This window comes from Octopus bimaculoides, chromosome 7, assembly GCF_046866305.1.
Source record: "Octopus bimaculoides isolate indiv1 chromosome 7, ASM4686630v1, whole genome shotgun sequence".
NCBI classification, from domain to species: domain Eukaryota; kingdom Metazoa; phylum Mollusca; class Cephalopoda; order Octopoda; family Octopodidae; genus Octopus; species Octopus bimaculoides.
This window is the reverse complement of record NC_142934.1, coordinates 25,480,974-25,486,973: the sequence shown is the minus strand read 5'-3', so window position 1 is coordinate 25,486,973 and position 6,000 is coordinate 25,480,974. Positions and strand designations below refer to the sequence as shown.

The 6,000-nt window shown below is 38.7% G+C and overlaps 1 long non-coding RNA gene across 1 annotated transcript in view; it reads right to left on the bottom strand.

The window, feature by feature from the left end:
* Nucleotides 1-1,011: 1,011 nt before the first annotated feature.
* LOC149134627 (uncharacterized) overlaps nt 1,012-6,000 on the bottom strand; it is a 42,788-nt gene continuing 37,799 nt past the window's right edge. The window contains exon 2 of the long non-coding RNA XR_016242569.1: nt 1,012-5,626. This is a non-coding gene — a long non-coding RNA (uncharacterized LOC149134627). The remainder of the gene's footprint in view (nt 5,627-6,000) is intronic.

The following is a 6,000-nucleotide window of genomic DNA, read 5'->3' as shown; positions in this document are numbered from 1 at the left end:
GTCAAGCGATGTTGGGGAGACAAACACAGACACACAACATACACACACACACACATATATATATACATATATACGACGGGCTTCTTTCAGTTTCCGTCTACCAAATCCACTCACAAGGCTTTGGTCGGCCCGAGGCTACAGTAGAAGACACTTGCCCAAGGTGCCACGCAGTGGGACTGAACCCGGAACCATGTGGTTCGTAAGCAAGCTACTTACCACACAGCCACTCCTCCACTTGTTCCAGTCATTTGATTTCAGTCATGCTGGAGCACTGCTTTAATGGGTTTTTGTCGAAAAAAATCGACCCGAAGACTTATTGTTTGCGAGCCTAATACTTATTCTACCGTTCCCTTTTGCCAAACCGCTAATTTACTGAGACATAAACACACCAGCATCCGTTGTCAAGCGATGGCAGTGACACACAGATGCACACACACACACACACACACACACATATATCTGTGTATGTGTGTGTGTATGTGTGTGTGCGCGTCTCCACCCCACCCACTGCTTGACAACCGCAGTCGGTGTGTTTTCATCCCCGTAACATAGCGGTTCGCCAAGAGACCCAGCCAGAATAAGTACTATGCTTTAAAAATTAAGTAAATATGCAAATGCTGCGATCGATTCGTTCGATTAAACTCTTGACATCTGTGCCCCAGCATGGCCGCAGTCCAATTCGTAAAGCAAGTAAGAGATATATATTATATTATATTATATTATATTATATTATATTATATTATGTGATGAAAGCACAGTTTACGTTTAAGATATTTCACTCATAGGTTATTTGCCAGCCTGCGGTTATGCTACAAACACTTTACATAAAATGCTATGATAGAAAGAGGAACCACACAGCTAGCTGTTAAGCAAATATCTTAATCACTAAGCTACGCTTGCGCCCGTTACATGTATAAACACAGCTGTCTGTCTGTATGTGTGTTCGCTTGTGTGGTTATGTTAATGTCCGTTTCTGTCTCTATGCTTGAAATTTGGAAAGTTTATCATTCATAGCATTTTAACCATTTTATTTATTATCCGTTTGTAAAAATATGAAAAAAAGTTGAAAAATAAAAATAATTATCCACGCAGGACATTTGAAAAATAACAAAAAGTAAAAATAGTGTAAATATAAATCAATTTCTTTCATTCAACTTACATTGACCTTCTCACTAAAGGTCAGTGGGTCAAATCGAAAGGTTACTAAAATCAGATAGTATTAATTATTATTTCTACAGGCATATTCGGCTCTCTTGCAGAATTGCCTTAGTTTTCACCATTTGGTTTGATTGAACCTCGTATTTCGGCCAACTATGGGCGCCGGTGTGGCAATGTTGTTAAGAAATTATCCCCACAACTGCGTAGCTTCTGTTTCAATTCCACTGCAATTCAACTCCGCTTTAGGCAAGTAACTTCTGTTATATCTTCACTCGAGTATAAGTTTGTAGACCAGTGCAAACACGTCGAATGGACTGTTTTTGTTTTCGGAGTGATAAACTTATAGTATCTACAATGTGTCCTCAAATATAACAGGACTCCAACACGTTTTTCCTAAAAATTAGTATTATAATTGTTCATTTCTCATATTATTTCCATATTTATATTTATTTTTACACTAGAGCATCACTGTTTCGCAGTATCGGCCCTAATTCTTTCTATTAAATTTCTCGCGTAATACACGAGTGAATACGACAATCTGTCACGCTGAACACTGCCTCATACGTAGAAGAACTTCTCATCATTCTGTAGATATTGCTGGGCAACGATTAGAATGCTACACCAATCTCTTAGAGACACGGCTCTACAGTCACAAACGTAAAGTAGCGCCTACTAAGTCTGTTATCTTCCTTCTTACCAACAACAGCAGGGAACATCAAATTTAACTTCTCCACAACGCACACAACAGATGCAGTAGAGAAAGACTAACGATATACAAGCGTATATTTGCTTAACAAAAATAAAAAGAATACATTAGCTCCATCATGAGCTATGCAAGTCCTACCTTGTCCCAAAATTCCTCCACAACAAAACACTGTATCCTACCATACAGTAGTCTATACATCATAATAATAGCTTAAAGCAGAACGCATTCACAGACCACCTATATAAGGAAACAAAACTTTTACAGGTGAATCACCGCCTGGACATTGGGGCACAATTTATTGCTACAACTTTCTTCTATCCACAGAACTACTTCATTACATGAAAACTAAACCACTCCTAAAAATCCAGAAACTATTACTTTTCAGATCATTACTACAGCAGCACTCTAAAAATACTATTCCTCACATTCAGTCCAGGCAAACAAAAATTTAAAAACACATACATGCACTAAACCATATGCAGTATAAATGATCTTATTGGCTTCAAACACAGTGCTGGAATACACACCACCAACTATAAATACAGCGAAATAGCAACTGTCACTCTTTGACAAGTCCACCTTGTTCATTTAAAGTGTGGTACAGTGGCTCAGCTAGAGTGTGTGCCTCCAGGAGCAGCCCTTAAGTTTACTGTCCCCTTTGCCAGGTTATACAACCTATACAGGCTTATACAACAGATCTAAAAGTGCTGCCTTCTTAAAAGCGTTGCTCGAGGACTGCCCATCCTTAACTACATTAGTGATATTGTCACCACCAGAATTTACGAGAGTACAGGACTGGATATTAGAGAGAATGCAATATGTCATGACTGTAACACTGTATATCAGTGTGCACAATCATCATCATCAACGCAGTGCTATCTCTCTTGTCTGACACTTTACTGGATAGCTTTTTTGTGCATCAGTGTTTCCCAGAATTTCGGCCTCACGAATGCCGCTGCAGATCCACTATGGATACTTTCGGCCTCCACCCGTTGTCATGCCATCATAGTACCGTTTGCCTTCCACGCTAAGCAGACCTTAATGAGGTCATGAAGTATGGCTTGGACGCTAGAGGTTTCCCTTCCCAGCTCCAGTCAGGTGGAGTTGGATTGAGGTGACGGTAAAAGTCCAGATGGCATGACAATTTTCCGGTCCCGCGGTGATAGGCCTTTTATCTGGGATGCCACACCTTGCGAAACCTCCAGCGGCAGCCAAGTATGTACGGCTACCAGTGCAGGCTTCGCTGTTCGTCAGGTCGAAGAGGGCAAATTGTTAAATTATAGGCCGCTCTCTCACAGGTTTGTTGTCGAGCCTGTAGCAATGGAGACATCCAGCGCTTCTAGCTTCCCGGACTTCATCCCTGCTCATTGCTATCGAGGCAGAGATGGCTAAACTTCACATATACAAACATACATGCAAAAATACCCTGTTGATGCTGAAATTCTATTGAAGGGGCCCTGGATCTAGTTTAAAAAGCGGCTCTTCCTCTATTGGCAAGAAATCTTGAAATAAAACTGTATGATGACATGCATACATACATACATACATACATACATACATACATACATACATACATACATACATAGTAAAAAGTACTTTGTATGATGAGCATACAGTAAATAGTAAAAGGTAGAAGAGACAAAAAGAGAACGAAGATGAAAAGATAGGGAACACGGGTGTACGTGTGTGTGTGTGTTTGTGTGTGTGTGTGTGTGTGTGTGTGTGTGTGTGTGAGAGAGAGAGAGAGAGAGAGAGTAGATAAAAAGACAGACAGACAGACAGACAGGCAGACAGGCAGGCAGGCAGACAGACAGACAGACAGATAGATAGATAGATAGATAGTTGGAAATACACTGAGAGGGCGGGAGATGGAGGAATCACCGTATTTTAATAGTCTTTGACGTTGTACTGAATAACCTAACAGTTCCAAAGAAAAGAAAGAAAACACACTGAGCTGTGGAAGTTTGGAGGAGTGATGGAGGGTGTTGGCTTTATTTATGACTGATATTTTATTTCTTGCTGTTTTTATTGTCAATAATAGTGTTCGTGTTATTGTTGTTTTAATAGCAGTGGTGGTGGTGGTGATGATTTAATGAAAAATTAATTTCCTTTCATGCCGAGAACTGAACGAAGCCGTTGTTTGTAGTTGTAGTATGTATTTGACGGGGTTAAAACGACAGATATTTCACCTTCGTGAATAAGAAATGGAAGGCAAATATTTCACCTTTCTCGAATAAGAAATGGAAGAGGCGTATTATTAACACTTCTTTTGTGATTTAACCCTAGGTCAGCCACGATCAAACAGACATAAGATCAAGGCGTTCTTGCAGTGACCATCTCGTCTTCTATTTAGACATGTATCTCGTACCACATAATTCAGCGTGTCCCGCTTATTTCTGAAACGATAGAGTGATTTGGTTACTATTTCATTCCGGTCGAGCGACTACATAGAAGCTTTCTCAATGGCACTGACATTTTGTCGTTGTGGCTGTTGTTTTCGTTGAGGCCGTCGTTATCGTTGTTGGCTGAAGATGATCAAGTTGTGTAACCCCTGGTTAGCTATGTGTCCTTGTTTTAAAAGCGGTTGGCTATAATTTCGAAGTGATTCGCCTGCTTCATCTAACACAGTGTTCCTCAACCGGAGTCCATATGACACTTGGGAGTCCGCATAAGATTTTGTTGTTGAAATTTATATGCAACAAATTATTTGAATCTTTTCTGTTTGGCTACTAATTTTAAATCTTTTTAATTCCTGCTCGACTTGATTTCATATTCAATGTAATGATATGGCTTTATATGCTAATCACTGCTTTGAAATTCATTTTCCCAATAAATCAATAAATAGTTATTAGCTTTTGAAGTTTGAATATTTTATGTAATTTTAGCCAATCGTAAGCCTCAGATACATTCATGCCTATTTCCATAGTCACAAGCCAATCATGAGAACTTTTTTGTCCGCGAGAAAGCACGTGCTGACAAATATATTCCACTCACTGACGTGGTCGTCAGATATGTTTAAAATAACGACCAAATAGGCCTTAAATCACGCGCCAAAGTTTTATTTTTTATTTTTGCATAATCGCATGAATTACCGTGTGGAATACAAATTAACAAAATTTTCTGAAAATTCCAAAAGAATAAAAAAACGTCACGAGGGGTTATATGGCGGGCATAAAGCAGAATTTAATTTGTTTACAGTTCTCAACACGTGCAGTCACGCACAAAAGGACAGCTTCCAAACCCTGTTTTCTGACCGGATGAAAATTTTAAAGCTTTAAACCACCATAACTTGTTTTAAAAATGATGCTGGGAAAAGTGAAATATCTCCTGAGATTCAGCTTGGAAAACTACATTAATGTACCAAATTTTTAAGCTTTCAATAAACTTTAAATTTTGGAACATTGGCAACCAAACTGAAAAATCTAGTTGTTTATATTTCTGCAATATACAAGATATTAATTTATTCTTTTTTTTATACAATTCCTAATATTTAATTTTAAAAATACAGAAGGATTTTTTGAAATGCATCGGATGGGTGAAGAGGTCCAGTTAAATAAAATAGGAATTCAAATGAGCCATAGGCAAAAAATAGCTGAGAAACACTGATCTAACAGGTTCAGCAATTTCCTTGGATTTCTTAGTCGGCTCGTCAGGAGACATTTTGTCAATGTTGTTGTTGTCGTCATCATAATCGTCGTCGTCAACGTCGTTGTCGTCGTCTTTATAGCCTTTATCATCGTTGTTGTTGCTGCTGTGTGGCCCCTGTAATAATAATAATAATAATAATAATAATAATAATAATAATAATAATAATAATAATAATAATAATAAGCACCTGAGCAACTCTGGGCCCCTATAACAACTGAAGAGGTCACCCAGACACTGCAAAGACTAAGCAACTGGAAGGCACCTGGACACGACAAGATCCCCAATTTCTGGTTAAAACACCTGCCAGCAATGCATAAAAAGCTGGCAGAAAACTTTAACAACATAATAGCAGATCCATAAACAAGGTGGCACCAATTATCATAAAATACATAGAGCACTCAATGAACAAATGGCAGACAGTGCTACAGCTCCAAACAAAAGAGGGACTTGTGAAAACGAAAGCTATCCCCATTAGAAGAGGAATATTC